Below are 23,435 nucleotides of genomic sequence, written 5' to 3' on the forward strand. Positions count from 1 at the left end.
AGATTGATGGAAAAGAGAAGAATTTATGACCATATAAAAGGAAGAAAACATTATAGGAATTACAATGTACAGTTAAAAAGATTTTGTACAACCAAAATCAATGCAGCCAAGATTAGAAGGAAAACAAGGGGGGGAGGGGCAGGAATTTACAACTGGTCCTGATAAAGGCTTCATTTCTCTTCATTTATCAAATTTATAAAACAGTCATTTGCCAATTGATAAATGATCAAAGGCAGTTTTCAGAAGAAATCTACAGTCCTATAAAAATGTTCTAAATAACTATTGATTAAAGAATGAAAATTAAAACAACTCTGAGATATCTCTGCACACCTATGAGATTGGCTAATAGGACAGAAAAGGGAAATAACACATGCTAAGGGGGATGTGGAAAAATAAAGACACTAATGCATCATTGATGGAGTTGTTAACAATCCAACTATTCTGGAGAGCAATTTGGAACTATGCCCAAAAGGCAACCAAATCTGCATACCCTTTGATACAACAACACCACTACCAGGTCTGTAACCCAAAGAGATTAAGAAAATAGAAAAGGATCTATAGGTACAAATATATAGCAGCTCTTTTTATGGGAACAAAGAATTGGAAATTGAGGGAATACCCATCAATTGGGCAATAACTGAACAAATTCTGGTATATGATTGTGATGGAATTATATTGTGATGCAAAGCAAAATGAGCAGAATCAGAACCTTGTACACAGTAACAGCAATATTGTACAAACTATGAATCATTTAGCTATTCTCAGCAATACAATGATCCAAGACAATTCCAAAGGATTTATGATGGAAAATGGTATCTACCTCCAGGGAAAGAACTGATGGAGTAAAAATGCAGATTGAATCATATTTTTTCTACTTTCTTTATTATTCTTGGCTGTTGCGTTTTTTGTTTGTCTTTTTGGTCTGAGCTTTCTTTTGTAACATTGGCTAATGTGGAAATGTTTGGCATGATGAACATATATATTCTATTTCAAACTGCTTGCCTTATCAAGTAGGGGCAGGGGAGGGAGAGAGAGAATATAGAATTCAAAACTTTACAAAAAACATTTAAAAACTTTGTTTACATGTAATTGAAACAAATTAAATGTAAAATCTTTAAAAAAACAAACAAAAGAAAGGAAGGAAGGAAGAAAGGAAGGAAGGAAGGAAGGAAGGAAGGAAGGAAGGAAGGAAGGAAGGAAGGAAAGAAAGAAAGATGAGTACTCTAAATTGATAAGGAAGGTAGAATTTTCTTTCCTTAAATTGAACCTGCCCTATTCATTTGTTTTGAGAAAGCAAAAACAAATTTCTGACCCTTCACTATTTGAATTAATTAGAAATTCTAAAGTCAATAGATCATGATTAATGAGGTTTTACTGCTTTACCAACTCCTAATTACTCAAAGTCAAAAGAAACTACCATGGCATGGATTAGCCACAAACCACAGACAAACAGTCCAAGCGTGTACATTGAGGGCCCTTTCAGAGAATTTAATCAATTTCCTTTAAAAATATCTAGAAATCATTATGTGAAAATTTCTGCAAATGCAAAATAGGCCATTGAAAGACACAGGTATTCCAGCATTGTAGAATTATTAATGATAAAAAAAGCAAAAATGGTGGGGGAGGGGGGAGTTGGGGGAGGACACTTTTCCAGGTATTTCAGAGAAGAATCACAACCACTCAGCACAATAGTGAAACTGATGAAAGTATCAGAAATCAACAAATGGATTCTTTGAATTTGCTCTTTCTTTTCACTTCTCTCCCTGGCCTTCAGTAAAGGTGAATTCAAATGATAATTTAGTAGGTACTGCAAATCCCCTGCTGTCTCTCCATATAGCTGGCCCCATTCCTCCTCTACTTTTAGGACAAAGGCTCTTAACTGAGATCAAGGAACTTTCAGATAGATAGGTTAGATAGATGAGAGATAGATGAGAGATAGATAGATAGATAGATAGATAGATAGATAGATAGATAGATAGATAGATAGATAGACAGATAGGCAGACAGATGAACAGACAGAGATAGAGATACCTGCATTTCAGAACACTTAGTTTCCTTGTTAGTCTTGTGTATTTATGCATTTAAAAACATTATTCTGAAAAGGAGGTCCATTGGCTTCACCAAACTGCCAAATGGGTCCATGGCCCTTAAGAACTTCTGTTATATGGTAAGATCCTTCTGGTATTACCTTTTGCAGCTGACATTATGCTGATTACAAGGCCGGAAATACTGCAGAACCACCCCCTGTCCAAAGTGTCCATGATACAATAAAGAACTTCTGCTTTAGAAGATTTTTCTCAAAGTAACCCCAACGTACTTAGAATGAAACCAAGACTAACTGCCTGAGAAAGTCCAGATGGAAAAACAAGAGAGGAGAAAGTGAGAGTGCCCCCTCTAAACCTCAAGATTCAATGGAAGCTACTTTGGCAAAGGGGAAAGTACCTAGGTACTAGAAGAAGAGAGGAAGCAAACAGAAATGACTCAACATGAGCTGACAATGGAAACCAGAAACTTGTTCTAGTAGTCCAAGAAGAATGCATTCTAAAGCATCTTATGATGCCCTGGGAGAGGGATGATGGTTACTATGGGACCCAGGTGTACAAAAAGTTTCCAAGATCCAAAGTACTATTGCTCAGAGGTATGGTTTAGAGTTGGAACACATACAAGTGAGCTATCTCTCCAAGCTATGACCTGGTTGCCTGTGGAAGGTGGCCATTGCCATCTGCTGGAGAGAAGAAGCTAGCAGAAGAACTCAGCTATAGGTGGCACAGTTATAAAAGACTATGTAGAATGCATGAAGGGACCACTACCTTCAATAAGCTAAAAACAACTGTAGGAAATAAATAACAGTCAGGAGGAGCCACACAGGTAATACAATGAATATAGGTCTAGAGTCAAGAAGACCTAAGTTCAAATATAACTTCAGACACTGGGCAAGTCACTTAATCTCTATTTGCCTCAGTTTCCTCAACTACAAAATGGGGATAATAATAGCACCTACCTTTCAGAGTTGTTGTGACCATCAAAAGACATTTGTAAAGCACTTAGCACAGTGCCTGGCTATAAACTCTATATAAATGCTTACTCCCCAGCTCTGGATTACTTGTCCTTGATAGTGGTCCAGTTACCTAAAAGTTGTAACTCCCAGATACTATATGAGTCCTTGGGGGAAGGGAGAGAAATGTTAACTTTCTAAGGAATATAAATATGAGCACCTTTTGGACCCATTGGTTGATACATTAAGCTGTGATATTTTGAGCCTTGTGACCAGGAGGGCTTTTAAGAAGTGACGGTTGCTAAATACTGATGCTCCCAAGATCCATTTTAATGGAATTAATGAATTTAGAAATGGGGAGAAATCCTTGAAGTGTTTTGAGGCAAACTTTGACACAAAAAATAAAACAAAAATTTTTTTAAAACAAATAAACAAAGGAGGAACAAATGACCTTATTTATTCACAAAAGCATCAAAATGTTAAGATTCAATTAATTTGCATTAATCAATAATTCAATCAGTTATTGAGCATGTCCTCAGTAATTGATTGTGGTCTCCCAGATTCACAATTTCTTCACAAATTCTTCACACTTACTCACCTATGCATTTAGTTCCCAAGGCTCTTTATATCTGCCTCTATCATGTATCTCCTATTCAATCCCTTCTCTCTATTCATGTGGCTGCCATTCCAGTTCTTGCCTGGGTGATTACAATGGCATCCTGATGGTTCTCCCTAACTCAAATCTTTCTCCACTACTATTCATTCTCTACACATTCAAGTGTTTTTTTCCCTAGTCAATAAACTTCAGTGGCTCCCTGTTGCCTCTAGGATCAAATATAAGTTTCTTATCCCTTTCAGATCTCCATGTCCCCTGCAATGTCCTCCTTATTTCTACTGCTTAGAATCCCTTGTTTCCTCAAAACTCAACTTAAGTATAAGTAATCAAAATTTATCTTCCTTTGGACAGAACGTCCACATGTAAGGGTATGACTGCCTATGTGGATAGAGGGAGAAGGGAACAAGGAAAAGGAAGGGGAGGAGAAGGTGGTAGAGGAAGAAATAGCAGCATTGCTTAAATGGAACTAGCAGGTTGCATCCCCATGGGGCAACTACTCACAGAATATTTTCTGTCCTTCTTTCCTGAAGAGGACCAAGGACATCAGGAGGGTGAAGTCTTGACTTGTAAGTGAGGCAATGCTGTACAAGGTCATCAACTTCACTCTCTGCTCCAGAGTCATTGGAGTCCAACAGTAAGACAAAAGTCAAGGCTACTGCTGATAGCCCAGATGCAGTGGAAAACCTTGGCATTTTTAAGTTAAGGTCATTCCCAAGTCTCAGTTTGTTGGAGACAACTCCCATAAGGTAATTAAAGGAAGATGGCCTAGTTTGCCTTTACAAAAGAATCTGCCTGGGAGGGGAAGACCTTCAGAGTTTCTGGCAAAAATAGAAACAACTGCTATTTACAATTCCCATCAAAACCCAAACAATGAGCAAGTGAGGGTGGGGCTGCAACCTATTATTGGCCAATCAATGAAAGCCATAGTGATTTGGAATTAAAGGCATAGTCAAGTAGCTCCATTTGCATCCCAACAGGCTTTATCAAAGTCCCGTTTTTCAGAGCTATATTTCAAGAAATCATAAATGAAAACTATGTGAGACAAAAAAGTTAACTATCCCAGTTTTTTGGAGAAAAATATGATAGAATAGATAATAAATATGGAAGAAAAAGAAAATAGCCCCCAAACTCCAAGATACTTTGTGAAGTAAAAGCTCAACTAGTATAAGACTCAACTAAAGAAAGTACCAATTTCTACACCAGTGGGTTTAAAGGGCAGCTAGATGGCAGAATGAATAGAAAGCTGGGCCAGAAATCAAGAAGACTTGAGTTTCAATGCAGTCTCAGATACTTACTAACTATGTGACCCTAGACAAGTTACTGAATCTCTGTTTGATACCGTTTCTTTAACTATAAAATGGAGACAATAATAGTACCTACCTCCCAGGGTTATGGTGAGGATCACAGAATAGTGCCAGGTCCAGTAGGTGCTTTATAAATGCTTGTTTCCATATTTCTTTAAAGTGTGGTCCATGGATACCCAAGAGTCCCCTAGCCACTTCCCGGAAGTCCAAGGGGATCAAAATTATTTTTCAAAATAATACCAATGTTATTTGCCTGTTAAAGTACCCCTTTCCTTTTCCAACTATACAGCTGTGTGACACTGGATTTTCTTGATGGATTTCAATCAAAACAGCATATAGCAAAAAAGAAAAAGAACAATGTCAAAGCAGAGATGAGAATCCAGCTGTTTTCTATTAAGTCAGACATAAAAGAGATTTGCAAAAACATGCAAACCAATACCTCTCTGTATTTTCTTTTTTTGTTTTGGAATATATAGCTATTTTCATTAACAAGTAATAGGTTTATTATTGTTATCAAATTAACATTTAAAAAATATATCAGGTTTCATTTTAACATGGCAAATACTGATAGCTATAACCCATACAAACCAAATTTATTTGTGTTCCTCAGTCATTTTTAAGGTTGTAAAGAGGTCCTGAGGTCAAAAAGTTTGAGAATCATTGTTCTCCATCATGGCTTTCCAAATCTTCCATAGTGTCTATCATCCTCCCTCCCAAATTTACTGGGCGTTTCTTTATATATAATGTGTGTATCTGTGTGTATATATGTGTATACATCTGTGCATGTATGCATGTGTGTATGTGAGTTTATGTGTATGCCTATGTATGTGCATCTATGTATGTATAAAGCATTCCTGTGTGTATATGCACATGTGGGTACAACTATGTATGCATTATAATATTATATATAAAAACTAAGTAATGTGATATATGTGATATATGACACCATGTAATATTTTATACTTATACCTGCACACATATGTATGTGTATTAATTTTGAGGAAGCAGGTGATACACATGCACATATACATGTGTACATGTATGTATATATAGTGTACATATTCATTTATCTTTGTTTCATCTCCCCTGACAAAATGTAAGCCCCATGAGAGTAGGGATCATTTCATTTTTGTCTTTGTATGTTCGTTATTGAACACAGAGTCTGGCGTGTAATCTGTGATTAATTACTGTTGTTCACTGATTAATATGTTACTAGTGTACCATGGGCAAGTCACTTAATTTCTCTTTCTGATCCTCATTTTCCATCACTATAAAATGAGGGTGGGAGTGAGGGAGGAGGAGGAGAGAGAAGAGAAGCAGTTCAGTAGAGGAGATGGAGAATAGGACCAAAACTGAGCCTACTTACTCTACCACCTGGAGTAAGTCATCTACCCTCCCAGTGCCTCAGGCAACTCTAAAACCCTTCATTTGCATAATAGTTCTTGATCTACACTGATAAAGGGAGTTTTCTTCTGAGGGAGTTCCCAACTCAGTTGAAATCTCAAACCCAGGTCAAGAAATGGTAATAATATCTGCCCAGCCTCACATGGCTGTTATGAAGCTCAAATATATGTATTTTTAAAATAGTAAAGGACTATAAATGTCAGTTGATTTTCATGCTGGCTTGGTCTGTTAGTGCTCTGGAGTTTAAGAAAAAAGAAGAATGTTTTCTTTCCATTCAACATTCAAAGACAAAAGCAGAAAATATTTCAGTAATTTAAAAATTTACTAGGATCAAAAAAATCCTTAGAAATAAAAACTAAATACCAAACAAAATAATTGTTTTTCTATATGACATGCAGTAAACTAATCTATTTCTTTGAGAAAGTGAGAGAGAGAGAGAGAGAGAGAGAGAGTGTTTTATGTAAGCCAGAATAATTATAAGGAGACTTTGGGGTGACTGGGTTCAATAAAAGATACTATTCACATCTGAACTGATGAACTAAAGAGGGTAAACTTGAGGTTACAAACTACCATAACTGAACAGGCTTTAGGGCCCAAAGTCAGTGATAACTGGTTTCTTCTTTCTCTCTCTCTCCCTTTCATTCTACTGAAAAAAAAAAAAAAAACCTCTTTTTAAATCTGCACAAGAACCCAGAAATGTGCCAATATTGCCCATACAATTCTGCGACTGAATTGGGATGTTGAAATGTAGCAAAGAAAAAGAAAAGGACATGGAAAATTGAACGCATTCCAGGAATTATAAATGACCGTTTCATGTCCACATCCTAACATGGTTAGCTTCATCGTCTCTGACTTGGACAGCAACCTACAGCAATAGAGAAAAGGTCAAAGAAATAACAGAACATTAAGGACAGCCATATCTGTCACAGGCTACATATGTTCTGCAAAATATCATGCAGCCAACACTGTGCTTTTTCAGAAGGACTGGCCTGTTTTGTCTAATGTGCTTTTGTGAGGATTCAAAAGCATTGGAATGGGCAGGTGCCTTGGAAAGAATGTTTTGATCAAGTTAATACTCAATGTGCCTACACACAAGTAATTGACTCCTTTTCAGCCACATCCCCAAATAAACTCAAATTGTACATTAAACTGCTCTGCGGCTCTACCATATTAGGTCGTCTTCATCATCCAGGGGTTCAGCCCTCCCCTTATAGGCTAACAGAGAGAGAGAGAGAGAGAGAGAGAGAGAGAGAGAGAGAGAGAGAGAGAGAGAGAGAGAGAGAGATTTTATATATATATATATATATATACATATATATATAATTAAAGGTATGGTAAGTAGAGCATTCTGGCTATAATGGAGACTTTGCATTGAGGATTGGGGAAGAGATCAATAAGGGAGGGAAAGTAAGTCTTCATCAAACTACAGAGGGCTATCAGTACATTTGGATTTGACATTATGGTGTTGGCATCAAAAGTTATTGAGAAACCTTCCCAATATAACCAGAGGTGAAGCAAGGATGATCATTATCATCTCTATTATTTAACATTGTACTAGAAATGCTAGCTATAGCAATAAGAGAAGAAAAAGAAATCAAAGGCAAAGAAAAGGCAATAAGGAAATAAAACTATATGTATATATATAATCTCTCTCTCTCTCTCTATCTGTTAGCCTATAAGGGGAGGGCTGAACATGGAATTGCTTTCTTCTATGACAAATGACTTATTTAAGCTCCCGACTTCTCTAGAATCACATAATTTTTCTTTTATATGAAAGAGACCTTAGAGGCCATTTAGTATAAGTGCCATTAAAGGATGAGTAAACACAAGCTCAAACATGTAAAATGACACATAGAAGAGCAAAGACTTCAACCCAGATCTCTGGACCTCTGCTCCAATATTCTTTTCTCCATAGTGTGCTGTCCCTCATCGGTTCCTTCAGTTCAGCTGGTTACCTATAGCTGTTCATAGTGTTCAATCTCTAATGACTTTGAATTGGCTCCCCATAGGGACAGCTTTCCCTTCTTGTACCTGGTACAGTGCTTTGCAAATATAGAGGTATTATTGACTCTTGGTCTCGCAATGAGTTGTTCTGGGCTCAGTGTCCTGATCTGACACTTACTAGCTTATTTTGTTGTTGAGCAAGTCTCCTGATTTCTCTGCTATTAAATTCTTCACCCTCCATATCTATAATGCACTGCCTCCATAAGACCACATGTGCTTTATGTCCTAACTCAGGTATCTCTTCCTCCATGGCCTTCTTTCATTCCCTAGAAGAGGTACAAAATCCAAATATTTCACATTAAGATATAGATAGAGAGAGAGAGATACAGAGATAGATGATAGATAGAGAGAGAGACAGAGAGAGAGACAGGTATATATATATGTGTGTATGTATGTGTCTGTGTATGTATATATATATATATTCACATATACAAATATATACACACATATACACACCCTACATGATTCATATACATATGTATCTATGTATGTGTGCATGTATATATTAGAGCATGTTAAAATTATATACATATCCATATCTCAAAATAGGATGATTTTTTTAAAAATTCTCAAAAAAAATTCAACAGTAAATGAATGTTTTACAATATGACTTTTATATAAAACACTTGTAAAATATTCTTAAAAATAAATAGTGAAATGCCAAGCCAATTTTATGGAGTACAAGTTAATGAGGCAAAGTAGGTATTTCTTAGTTTATACAGTTTAAAGAAAAGTTCTGTCATATTCCTTGGCACTAGAAGGCATTTTAGTCAGTCACTCATGAAACATTCAGTCAAAATATCGGCAGTTCTACTTTTACTTAAACATTTGAAAAACAATGCGTTTGGATGATCTCCAAAGGAAGATTTTATTCCTTTCTTAATTTCTTTCTTAAATTGTCTGAGATACTTATCTGAGATCTCTCCTTACTCTTTATCACATTCTACTTTACCAGTTTAGTATTATTCTTGGTTTAAATTGTAATCTTTTGGTGGGTGACTGCTGGTTTTCGTTTTTATATTCCCAGCACCTAGCATAGTGTCTTGAGCAGAAAAAAAGTACCTTAGAATGTTTGTTAAAAATCTATTAAAAACATTGGTTAATCTTTGCTTCATTCATCATGTATATATAGATACGTCATCTCTTTATTTATATATAGATATATGTGTGCGGTATGAGTGTGGAGAAAGAGAGAGAGAGAGAGAGAGAGAGAGAGAGAGAGAGAGAGAGAGAGAACCTATAAATAAAGTGTTCTGGTGGATTCAGAAAAGCATAGGAAAAATCTCTGTCCTTGATAAGTTGATAAAATAGTTAAAGAGACAAGATATTCTCACATAAGAAGTAAAATGCCAGTATAAAATAGTACAGGCAGTCTCCAACTTGTAAGCTTAATCACAACCATTAAAAAAAAAGTTCCTAAATAATTCATTCACTTGAAGGCTGAAGAGTTACTTAATAAAATTTTTTTTGTTTACAATAGTCCAAATAAGGTGAACTATATGAATGAATGAATGAGAAAGCACAGAATAAAAACTTAACATGTCAAGCACTGTGTTAATCACCGAGGAGACAAACAGAAAAAGTGCAACAATTCAAAACTCTCAAGGAGACACACACACGCAGAGTCTCCTCTTATAAGAATGTGAGCTCCTTGAGAATTTGGATTGTTGCACTTTTCTGTTTGTCTCCTTGGTGACTAACACAGTGCTTGACACATGCTAAGTTTTAATGAGTGCTTTTTCATTCATTCGTTCATTCATATAGTTCACCTTATTTGGACTATTGTAAACAAAAAAATCTTTATTAACTAACTCTTCAGCCTTCAAGTAATTGAATTATCTAGGAACTTTTTTTAATTGTTGGGATTAAGCTTACAAACTGGGGACTGTTTGTACTATTTTGTGTTGACATTTTACTTATGTATATATGTATACACACACACATTTACACACATATGTGTTTATAGATGCAGGGTAGATAGCAATGTCTGGGGGAGCGGTTTATGGTGCAGGGGGTACACACTGTAGAAGCCTAGGAATTACTCAGATTTAAATAAAAATGGCCAAATTAGGCCACCAAATTCAAGTCCTAGTACTAAATTATACTTCCTTTATTTCCATAAAGTTACTCTCTCCAGAATTATTTAACTAATAAACCAAATATTTGATGATACCTCATTATGTAAGGGGCAATATGACAAAAGGAAAACTGACCTACCCTAAAGATGCTTACAAATAAAGGAAAGAATAATAACATAAATAATTACATTACAAAGCAAAGTGTAATAAGGGCCACAAGGTATTAGAGGTTCAGAGGAGGAATGAGAAAGGCAATTTCTCCACTTAAACAAGAAAAATTAACTCTGAGGCCAATTATGAAGCAGCTAGGTAGTCCAGTGGATAGAGGGCTGAACCTGAATGCAGGAACTCCTGAGTTCAAATTCAGCCTCAGATATTTCCTAGCTGTATGACCCTGAGCAAGTGGCTTAACTGCTGTCTGCCTCAGTTTCCTTCTCTGTTAAAAATGGGAATAAAACATAATTGTGTCTGTTTCTCAGGTTTCTTGCATTTGTACAGCACTTTATAAACCTTAAGGCACTGTATAAATGCCAATTATTTCCCTGTTTTTCTTAGTTAGCAAACAGGATAAATGCCACTGGAAGAATAGGGCCAGGAAAAGAAAGGGGAATATCCTCCAGAGATCAACTACCTTGCTATTCATTTGCATATCTAATCTACTCTGAAATTAGGGACTATCTATACTACCCTATCTAGGTATCTGACTCAGGCATCTGCATCTAGAGTGCAAATTGGGAGGAGAAGGGGTGGCAGGTGTCTTCCTTATATAACTTAGTCACCATGGAGCTAGAAGCTATAGGGTCATAGATTTAGGGCTGAAAGGGACTTTAGAGATCAGTCAGTCAACTATTGTTTATTAAACATCTACTATGTGCCACATACTATGCTAAACACTGGGATTATAAAAGCAAAAGACAAACACTCCCTGATCTAAAGGAGCTCCCAGTCCAATCAGGTCATCTAGTCTACTCCCCTTATTTTATAGATAGGAGCATGAGGTCAAGAGTTTAATTGATTTGCCAGATTCACAAGTTAATTTATCAGTTGACAGTCAGAATCCAAAAATAAAAGATCTGGAGAAGCTGGAATGTTGAGCTGAGTTTAATAAGATAAAAAAGTTTAGTAAGATAAAATTGAATACAAATACATATAGAGTCTTACATCTCTATTTGAAAAATCAAATCAACTACCAAATGGAGAAATGGTGATAACTGTTTTTGATTTAAAAAAAAAGATCTTGGAGCAAAATAATTTCAAATTATTCAAAGCAATATGAAAAACTGTTACAAGTTGCTAATAATAAAAAACATGAAAAAAACAATTCTGAGGTTTCACTTCACCCAACAAATTGGCAAAAAGGCAAAAAATGGAAATAATCAATGTTAGAGGGATGATGTAAAGACAGGAACACTAATACATTGTTGGTGGAGTTATGAATCATTCTAACTATTCTGCAGTTAGGCTGCATATTCTGTGCCTGTCTTGGGTAAGCTAGTTGGCCTTTGAGGTCCTTCTGATTCTTGCATTCCATATTTAAGTGCCAGTTGAAGGTATGGTAAGTAGAGCATTCTGGCTATAATGGAGACTTTGCATTGAGGATTGGGGAAGCGATCAATAAAGGAGGGAAAGTAAGTCTTCATCAAACTACAGAGGGCTATCAGTACATTTGGATTTGACATTATGGTGCTGGCATCAAAAGTTATTGAGAAACCTTCCCAATATAACCAGAGGTGAAGCAAGTATGACCATTATCGTCTCTATCATTTAACATTGTACTAGAAATGCTAGCTATAGCAATAAGGGAAGAAAAAGAAATGAAAGGCAAAGAAAAGGCAATAAGGAAATAAAACTATCACTCTTTGCAGATGACATGATGTTATACTTAGAAAATCATAAAGAATCAACTTTAAAACTCCTTGAAATTATAACAACTTTAGTACATTTGCAGGATAAATATAAATATATTAATACATAAATCATCAGTATTTCTATATATTACTAACAAAGTGCAGCAGCAAGAGATAGAAAGAGAAATTTCATTTAAAATAATGGTAGACAATATAAAATACTTGGGAATCTACTTGCCAAGACAAACCCATTAATTATATGAACACAACTATAAAACAATTTTCACACAAATAAAGTCAGATCTAAACATGGAAAATGTTAATTGCTTGTGGTTAGGCCAAGCCAATATAATAAAAATGACAATTCTACTTAAACTAATCTATTTTTTCAGTGCTATACCAATCAAATTATCAAAAATTATTTTATAACACTAGAAAAATAATACCAAAATTTATCTGGAAGAACAAAAACTCAAGGATATCAAGGAAATCAATGAAAAAAATGCAAAAGAAGGTCATCTAGCCATCCCAGATTTCAAATTGTATTATAAAGTAGTAATTATCAAAACTATCTGGTACTGACTAAGAAACACAGTGGTGGAGCAGTGGAATAGACTAGATACAAGTTACACTATAGTAAATTACCACAGTAATCTAGTATATCATAAATCCAAAGATGCAAACTTTCAAAACAAAAACTCATTATTTGACAAAAACTGTTGAGAAAACTGAGTAAAAGTATGCAGAAACTAGGGATAGACCAACATCTCACACCATATACCAAGATAAAGTCAAAATGAGTGTATGACTTAGACATCCAGGATGATACCATAAGTAAATTAAGAATGCATGCAATAGTTTATCTGTCAGATTTATGGATAAGGGAAGAATCTAAGATCAAAGAAGATACAGAAATCATTAAAATGTAAGATAGATAATTTTGATTATATAAAATTAAAAAGTTTTACACAAACAAAACCAATGCAACCAAAATTATAAGGAAAGCAGAAAACTGGGGGAAATTTTTTGCAACAAGTATCTCTCATAAAGATCTCATTTCACAAATACATTAAGAACTGAGTCAAATTTATAAAAATACAAGTCATTCCCCAGTTGATAAATGGTCGAAGGACACGAACAGGCAATTTTCAGATGAAGAAATTAAAGCTACCTATAGTCATCTGAAAAAATATTCTAAATCACTATTGATCAGAGAAATGCAAATTAAAGCAACTCTGAGGTACCACCTCACACCTATCAGATTGGCTAATGTGACAAAAAAGGAAAATGATAAATGTTGGAGGGGATGTGGGGAAACTAGAACTAATACATTGTTAGTATTAAGTTGGTAGACTTATGAACTATTTCAGCTATTTTGGAAACCAATTTGGAGTTATGCCCTAAAGGCTATAAAACTGCATACGCTTCGATCCAGCAAAACCTCTGCAAGGTCTGTATCCCAAAGAAATTCAAAAAAAGGGAAAAGGACCTATTTATACAAAAATGTTTATAGCAGCTCTTTTTTGTGCTGGCTAAGAATTGAAAATTCAGGAGATACCCATCAACTGGGAAATGAATATAGAAGCTGTGATATATGATTGTAATAGAATATTATGGTGCTGTAAGAAATGAGAAGCAGGATGATTTCAGAAAAACCTAGGAAGACTTACATGAACCGATGCATAGCGAAGTGAACGGAACCAGGAGAACGCTGTACATAGTAACAGCAATATTGTTCGATGAAGAACTGTGAATGACTTAGCTACTCTCAACAGTACAATGATCTAAGACAATCCCAAAGGCCTTAATAATGATGTATACCATATGTACCTCCAAAGAAAGAATTAATATTGTTTGAATATGGACTGAAGCATGCTATTTTTCACTTTCTTTTTTTTTGAGTCTTCTTGCACAAAATGATTCATATGGAAATGGTTTACATAATTTCACAGGTATAACCTATGTTTGATTTCTTACCCTTTCAGGGATGGGGGAAGGGAGGGACAGAAGTTGGAACTCAAAACTTTAAATAAAAAGTTAAAAAAAATTTACAGTTATTGACAAGTAGAGTGGCATGGTCATATCTGTATTTCTGCAATACTGATCTGAAAGCAATGTGAGGTATACCACACTACTTTCCCAACCCCCATTCTCATTGGTAGTCTGGTCCCCCAAAAGGTAGCTGCTGCTGCTCCCCTCAGGGTCTGACTGAACCTGATGGGGTTAGAAAGTATCTTTTCAATGTTATAACATTCCTGCATTGATTATGCTTCACCAATTGATTATCATTTGGTATCAATTAGTGAGAGAGATATAGTTTTTAGAGACAAGTATTTACTAATGTGGTATGGCAAGAATTATAAAGTACCTGGGTGGCATTGTGGACAGAGTTCAGGGCCTGGACTCAGCAAAACATCTTCCTGAGTTCAAATCCAGCTTCAGATACTTACTAATTGGGTGACCCTGGGGAAGTCACTTAGTCCTGTTTGCCTCAGTTTCCTCATCTGTAAAATGATCTGGAGAAGAAACCACTCCATTATCTTTTCAAGGAAACCCCAAATGGGCTTGTGAAGAGTCAGACTGAAAAAACGACTAAACAACAAATGCTAAGAACATTTGGATAAATACACACACACACACACACACACACACACACACACACACACACACACACACCCCTCTACATATACATTTACACACAAAATGGGAAACATACTTTTCAACATACAGAGTCGAAGGGAATATGAATTCAGACTTCAGCACATGTGGCAAGGTGGGCTGGGAGAGAATCACTCACAGCTCATTAAGTCCTTTGCTGAAAGTTTTTTTCTCCACTTTATGGGGTCCTCAAGAAATCCCCCGAGGCATGGTGGAGCTTTCTCCTGGGCTCCTGGTAGAGGCCTGAAGCTGCTTTTCCTCAGCCTGTCTAGTTTGTCCTTGACTCTCAATGAAAACACTGTTATCAACTGTTCCAGGGACATTGCCTGAATGCTGATGTCAAGTCCAAAATCTTCCAGACCTTTTGAAATTCACAAGGTTATCCTCTTCCCAAGGGAGGGAGAAAACAGACACTCTTCTCTCCCTGGCCCCAAAGTACATCCCTCTCAGAGGCTTTCCTGAAACTTGCTATTTCCTGTAATTTGCCCAGCACTCAAATGCTGGGTTCTGAACCAGCTTGATAGCTTATAAACAACCTGCAGCATATAACAGGGAATATGTTAGTTTCATGCCTGTGACTGATTTCAGTGGAGATTTTCTTACCTGATAAAGGTATCAGGGATAGAATATTTTATTAGTTACTTACTCTACTGGAGATGAGATCAGCAGTATGTTGGAGATATCTCCACTGTTAAACTTTCATTGTGAACATTTATACCTTGGAAATCATCAAACACTACAGATGAGGGTTTGATTTATTGTTTTCTTGATTGGCTAGACTTAGAAAAGCAATAGGGAAAATGCTAATTATGCAGACTAAACTTAGAAGTGTGTCCTGCATATTTTTTTTTTAAGAACCTGGTTGTTAAACATTACAATCCAAGTGGGGCAATTCATTTTTTGACACACACCCCTTCCCTTTACTTAGACTAGAATGACTGGGGAGTAATGACTGGATATAGGGGAAATGAGCAGCAGTTCATCTCCTTTTGATTTCCATTTTTATGAAAAGATGCTTGTTACAGAACTCTCAGGGTGCTTGCCATAGGTGATGCTAGTATTCTCTTAGTGACACTAAGACACTAACAGAGTTGTCTCAACAGGCAAAGCTACCTCAGTAGCTCTATCTGATTGAGAACCGGCAGAGGTGTCATGGTCACATAATTGTACAAAACAAGCTAGATTAATTTTCAGGAGTCTTTTGTTATTTGCCACAAGCACAGTCCAGGTTCTGCTTATCTTATAGATACTATGATTGTTCTAGAAAGTTTCTAAGCATTCTCCCTAATTCCAGTCTATCTTCGAATTTTCAAACCATCCTGGATATCACTACCAGACTTTGTTGTTGTTTGGTCAATCAAATCCAACTCTTTGTGACGCCATTTGGGATTTTCTTGGCAAAGACACTAGAGTGGTTTAACATTTCCTTCTCTAGTTCATTTTTACGGATGAAGAAACTAAAGCAAACGAGGGTTAAGTGACTTGTCCAGGATCACAAAACCAATGTCTGAGGCCACATTCAAACTCATGAAGATGAGTCTTCCTGATTTCAAACCCAGTGCTCTATCCCACTGTGCCACCTAGCTACCAGACCTGCCTTCCTTTCATCTTGACACTTGCTCAAAAACCATGTGGGCTTGTTTTATTTATTCATGTTTGTTTTGTTCCATTGATTAAAAGTAAAATAAAAGAAATTTTAAAAAATATGTCATGTGGGCAGGGTCCACTCAGAATTTTGTAAGTTCAAGATCTGTCATATTTTGAGGTTAACAAGTATAAGCAATAGAAAGGGTTTATTTATTTTGTGAATAGCATGCTTAGTAGAGTATGTATACTAGTTCCATTGAATGTATACTTGTAGCAATAGTGGGATACCGTGATGTAAAGAGTTGTTCAACAACTGTTATTTGCTCTACCACCCCTTGACTACTCACTCATTACATAGATGAGTTTCCTGGCATAACTACTCTGGGAAATTGTGTCAAAAGACTTATAATTTTACATGAAGACAGATATATGTACATATATGTATATAAATACTGATACATATAAATATAAGTTCATATTTATGTTTATATATAATATATATTTCACATACTCATTAACCTCAAATAATGTCAAACCTCAAGCTCATAAAGAGCTCAACAAAATGGCTACTAATTGTTGAAAGGAAACTGCTTGTGTGACTTTCCCAACTCTCCCATAGTGTTGCCAATGTTCAGTATGCCACAATTCCTCATGGCAAAAGATACTGCACCATGATTTTTAAAAGAGTTTGAGAACCACTGACCTAGTTCAGCCTTACTAATACTTTTCTCATATTTACAGAGATATTTATTCTTATATAAACATATAAACACAAATATAAACCTATATATGCATGAATATATAGGTACATTTATGTATGTCTATCTCTGTCTTTAAATGTAAAATTATAGATCCTTTAACACAATTGCATGTGGGATGTGTGTGTGTGTGTGTGTGTGTGTGTGTGCGCGCGTGTGAGTCCCTAGCCAGAGATAGCACTCTAGCAAAGCAGCCCTGTGGTAGATTTATCTTTCTTCTCTGGGGATGTTGCATGCTTTCTCCCAAATGTTTTTTCAATATGTATACCCAGACTAGCAAAAACCTGTGGTTAACACTGTTTATAAAGACCAAGTCAATATCTAAAACAAAGAATAAAAAAAGGTAAACAGACTTTCTTTATCTCCAGAGCTAAAATGTTCGGGTTTCCGTGAAGGAGCCCACAGTAACAATAGAGATTGTGACAAGGAGACCACCTTGAGGTCTGTAATAGTGTTAGGCATATTTCAGGTAGCCAAGTTTTTGTGGTTAATCTGCCCAAACTTACTCTCAAATTCCCCGCCCCTCTCTCTTTATGGAAGGTGCCTGTATGTGAGTGAGTGTGTGTGTGTGTGTGTGTGTGTGTGTGTGTGTGTGTGTGTGTGTGTGTGTGTGTGTGTGGTGTCCACTCTTTTAACTCCACAAAGCTTCTCAGTTTCCCCTTCTGCAGTTCTGTGTATTTTCCACATATCTTATCAGGAGCTTGAAACCTCTCTGAGTTGGACTTTCACTTGGCTGGCCTGAACTGACTTTTTGAAAGTCACCTTGGGATAGGGGTGCCATAACTATTTAGTGCCCCCTTTATAATTCACTCCAGGGCCTTGTTTACATATTATAAAGGGAACATCTAGTTTACTTCCTTTTTCTGTGATGAAGTTTTCAACTTTCAAGGACCAATTCCTATACATATCAGGCAAAATTATTTTTAAATTTTCTTTTATCTGCAGTAACATAGCTTTCAAAATCTCACAATGCAACTAGCATATCCTTTGCAAACCACTGATCCAGGTCTTTTCCTGTCCATTTGAACTTTGAACATTCACCAAGCTAGTATGCCTATTCTTTAGCATTTAGCACTTATTCTTTTTATCTTAGGAAAAACCCTGGGATTATTAGAGTACTTGATCTGACTTTATGTCCCCTGCTTTTTTGAAAGAGGTGGAACTTCTTTCTTAACAGCAAAGATATTTCCTCTTTCTTTTTTGGCTTAGCCTTAATACAGACAGACAGATACAGAGAGAGAGAGAGAGAGAGAGAGAGAAAGAGAGAGACAGAGACAGAGAGAGACAGAGAGATAGAGAAAGAGAAACAGACTAGAAAATGACTATTCAGAAGCAAGTCATAGATGAAGGCTTTTGTTTGTTCCAAAGTGTCCCCTTTATAGTTACATCACACACTCTTGACTAGGATGAATTATTTTGTCCAACTCACATTATTTAAAATCTTTCCACTCTGCTTTCAAATTCCTCTTAAAAACCTAGTTTATTCACAAAGGACTGGTACCTTAAAATGACCTGCTGTTCCTATGCAGTGTTCTCCTTTGAGGACATAATCATTCCTTACAGTTCCTTAACCATTAACTGATAAATGATTTAGCAATTTCAAAAAAGCTACGTAAGTATCACTAGTGCTCCCTTTTCTCAAAAGAAGTAAGAATTTAAAATGTGAATGGCTAAAGCTGGGATAGGTCAACATACACAAGCTAACAATTCACCAGGTAGTATTACATAGCTCGTGAACAAGATGTGGATTTGCGGGACAACAATCTCAATTTCAGTTGGGTAATGGCCCATAGACAAAAGCAGGTACAAGAGTCACAGAGCAAGAATTTTAAAGAAGGGTAAAAAAAAAAAAAAAAACAGCTTAGTCTCCCAGGGGCCATATAGTCTAGTAGAAAGCACTCAACCTGGATAATATCAAGGTTTGAGGTCTATGGCTACTATTTACTGGCTATGCAAGTATACCCAGTGCATTGATCCTAAGTTTACTCATTTGTTAAATGCACATAAGAATATCTGGCCTCCTTACATAACAAAGTGGGAAATGCATAGGAAAATGGATCTAAAGGTGCTTAGTAAACGGCTTTACAAGCTTAAATGTAATGGAGATAATCATAAAATCTCCTCCCTACCCTACGTGGTCTGACCTAAGCATGCTGCATATAGCTGAGGTATGTTGTCCTCATTATTCCCCTAGACCACTTTCCTGAATCCTGGTTCTTTTTTTCTCCATGCTTTAGAACAGGGGTTGGTGAACCATAGTTCACTCATATTGACCTCTCTCCAGGAAGCTCCCTATAGAAACCTTACTATGCCTTTAAGGTTTGGGGAGAGTATGTCACATAATTTGGGGGCAATGTTTTGTAACTATACTTACTGTACCATCTTAGTAAATGCCCCTCTTTAAAGGTTACATAAGGCTGGCTGGCTAAATTGATCCTCAATGGATAACCTTCAGGGGAAAGCACACCAGTGGAAGTTCATTCTGATGCCACTGGAGAACCATTCCTGACTCTTCAGTAGTACTCTTACAACCCCAAGAAATAACTTTGCTCTAGGACGTAAGTCTATGACAAGGGCAATTGGCACGAGAACCCTTAAATAGCATAGAGGTTATACAAGGAAGCAGGAGACGGCAACCTGAGGTCATTGAATACTTAGTAGTCGAATCTGATTGGAATGTAGAATATGGAAAAGGCATTCACTTAAATGAGACTGAAGACATTGTGGTGAGGAAAGCACTTTGTAATCCATAAAGCACTACAGAAATACGAAATGATCAGGTCATAAGATAATAGCATCTAGAGCTAAAAAAGATTCCAGTGACCTTCAGAGTCAAGATATTTTATGAATGTGAGAAACTAAGCTCCAGTAAAGGGAAATTACTTGCCCTGAGTTCACAAAAGGAAAGGAAGAAAAAGGAATAAATGTTTCTAGCACACCTACCGTGTAGCAAGCTCTTTGCTGAGTACTTTTTATAAATATTATCTCCCTTCATCCCCACCTTGCATAATAGATATTACTAATACTCCCATTTTACAGCTGAATAAACTGAGGCAAACAGAACTTCTGGTTACACAGCTATTAAGTGACTGAGTTCAGATTTGAATTCAGACCTTCCTGACTCCCAGCCCAGGGTTCTACACACTGCAGCACTACCTTACAAAGATGGTAAACAGAAAACTAGGGATTCAAACCCAAGTCCTTGACTCCAAGGCCTCACGGGACCTTCATTGCTATCTAAACTTCAAACTGACTTTCATCAAGTCTTAATTTCTCTGAGTCTCAGTTTCCTCATATTTAAAATGAGGAAATTGGACCAGATGACTTCAGAGGTGCCCCTCCCAGCTCTAAATCAATGAGCCTTTGTTCCTATGATCCTGTTACCTTTACAACATAAAACAAGAAAAACAAAACCACATTTATTAAGTGTCTACTATAGGTATAGCTCTATGTCTATGGGCAAACTCTTGACTACCTTTTATTATTTTGGCTGTTCTCTGGTAAAAATAAAAGGCAATTAAGCGCCTCCTCGGTTTAAAACACCCAACGTTGGTGCCTTTTTTACCTTTTGTTACATTATGTTTTTTTTGCTGAGACAGAAGAGAAGAAAAAGAATGACCTAGTTAAACTCAGCAAAACTAATCTTTCTGATTGATAAAAAAAACTGCTTCACAAAAATTCCCTTTTTAGAAATGCCTTGGGAATACTTACTAAGGATTTTTTTTAAATCCAAAATGCTGCACTGAATTAGGCCAGAAAGTCTCTATGATTCTTCATAGTCCCACCAAAAAAAGAGCTTTTTAAAAAAACATGACAGTTTTTAATAAACTAACTTGTTTTTATTATGGGTCTGTTTTACTTTTCTCCCTCCTTCCTTCAGCTCTCTCTTCCCCAAATCTTTGTAAATAGCACAAGGTCAACTTCATTCCCTTTCAGAACCCCAGGACTATATTTGAAAAGCTTTGTGACTGTTAGCAGTCAGGAGATGTAGACATCAAGACCAGCCACAACACATGAGAATTTCCTGCTAATGAAGCCACATTGATCCTATCAAGAATGGGCACATCCTGTCTGGCTGACCTGACTGAAAATAAACTGGATAATTGTATCCAAGTCTAGTCAGGATTCTCGACAATAGCATTGATCTAAGGGTCTAGGTCAGGCACTGGCAACCTACTGAAAATGATTTCATTGGATTTTCAGTTGAAAAAAGCAGCAGAAACAGGAAGTTGCTACTAAAGCCAAAAGCAAAATTACAAAATAGGAGAAGTTTACCTTTCCTGCCCTCCTTTATCTCATGGACCCAAAGAATATTGAACCTTTGAAATCAAATAGTCCAATGGAAAAGTCAATTGATTTCAACAAGTTCACATAAGAAATTGACAGAGGTAAATCTGACAAAGCTGAACCCCACAAAATTATTCCATAGAGACATGCTATGAAAGGAATATAAAATATAGGCATAATATTAGCTCAGTGATGCATACATCAATCTGCCAAACACATATAAGCTTGGGTGAACTGTTAATTCAAGAATAAACATAAGAATTTCTCAAAAATTATTCTATACGATGGAAATAGTATTACAATAAGCCACATAGTTAATAATTTCTCTTCTGGGGTCATCAGGACCTGTCTCAGCAAAATGTGGGTCTCATAATTCCTAGAAGAGAGGAGAGAAATAAGAAAAGAAACAAACTTAGGAACATTTCCTGGTTACTAGTAAAGTACGCATCTTCTCTCCTCTGCTGACAGAGAGTTTGGGGTGGGAGGGTTGTCTCAGGCTCCCCTGCTGCTCCACCTTTTTGCAAAGGAGGAAGCTGGGTCAGCAACCAGTTTGGACAGCTACCTACTCATGTGTCACTGGAAAAGAAGAATGGAAAAGAAGAATCTAGAGCAAACAACACTCCAAAAGACCTGGTTAAAACCACACCTACAACTCTGGTCAAGCTAAGTAATACACTCCTAGTTATATGCTCTCTCTTCAGCTCCTTTGTCTCCTAATATGCAAACCTACAGCTTCTGATGCTAAACCCAGTCCCCTTTCCAACATACCTTATTTTGAATTTACCATGAAGATACAAGCATCTGACTTGACAATAATACCTGGCCACCAAATGATGGTGCTTCACTTAAATAGAACTGTCTTCCTAATCCCACAATACTGAAAAGACATTTCTCCAAGAGCAAGAGAAAGGTTGAGGATTAAAATGGAGTTTAGAGAAAATCCAAAGAACACAGTATCTGTACTGCTGAGAAGCCTGAAGGCACAAGTCTCCCCAAATCAATAATGAGCCTCCTCAGAACAGAAATACCACTCAACAAACCACGTAATGTTCTCAAGGTGGATAAGACATTTGAACTAATATCAGGAAGTTATCTCCATGAATACACTAGCTTGTTTCAAGGAAGCTTCTTTTAAATTATCTTTCACAGAGTCGCAATTAGGTAGCATAGTAGATCAAGAGATGGACTTGAAGTCAAGAAAATTTGAGTTCCAATGCTGCCTAAGATACTTACTAGCTGTGGGACCCTCCATCTCTCTCAGGCTTCAGTTTCTTCATCTGTAAAAAGAAGATAATAATGGCTCCCAGGATTGTTGTGAGGATAAAATGAAAAATAGAGTATCTCAAACATCTTAGTGCAGTTTTAAGCTCAAAACTTCTATTAAAACACAATAGCTTTTAGTTATTAATTCAATAGTGTTAACTTTAATAGTTACTATACTATTAAAGCTTCAAGTTGCACTGAGAGGTTTGGGATACTCTGAATACACAAAGCATTTTGCAAACTTTGAAGTGCCATGTAAATGTTAGCTACTGTTGTCCTCATTGCCATTGCTATTAAATGTGTATGTATATGTGTATTTTGGGGAGGACACAATTCAGAATCTGGGAAAGAAGTGGACTACATGGTCTCTTGTAGAGACTCTCTAGGGTTTCATCTAACCCCAAAAATTCCATGAATTTTCAACTTTTGTTGATATCAGCTTTATGCACTGGACAGAATACTTCCAGATGTTTTCACTACACTGGTACCCAGATGAAAGTCCTTGAAAATCATGTTGGAGGAGCAAAGGAATATGAATGAATATTGCATATCATACTATACCAACAAATGCTTCCAGGCAGTTGGAAGAACTAAAATGCCTCCCTGTGAGCTAACTGTAGTTTTGTAGATTTCT

At 36.4% G+C, this 23,435-nt stretch overlaps 1 long non-coding RNA gene across 4 annotated transcripts in view; it reads right to left on the reverse strand.

Annotated features, from left to right (window-relative positions):
- Positions 1–15,250, reverse strand: part of LOC140526789 (uncharacterized) — a 35,647-nt gene extending 20,397 nt beyond the window's left edge. For 2 of the 4 annotated variants that reach the window (XR_011974524.1, XR_011974523.1), the window contains exons 1-2: positions 14,965–15,249; positions 14,617–14,764 (exon numbers count right to left, since the gene is read on the reverse strand). This is a non-coding gene — a long non-coding RNA (uncharacterized lncRNA). Of the gene's footprint in view, positions 1–14,616; positions 14,765–14,964 lie in introns of all 4 variants that reach the window. The other 2 variants (XR_011974526.1, XR_011974525.1) reach the window with 2 other exon arrangements.
- Positions 15,251–23,435: the final 8,185 nt, after the last annotated feature.

The sequence above is a fragment of the Notamacropus eugenii genome, chromosome 2 (assembly GCF_028372415.1).
Source record: "Notamacropus eugenii isolate mMacEug1 chromosome 2, mMacEug1.pri_v2, whole genome shotgun sequence".
NCBI lineage: Eukaryota > Metazoa > Chordata > Mammalia > Diprotodontia > Macropodidae > Notamacropus > Notamacropus eugenii.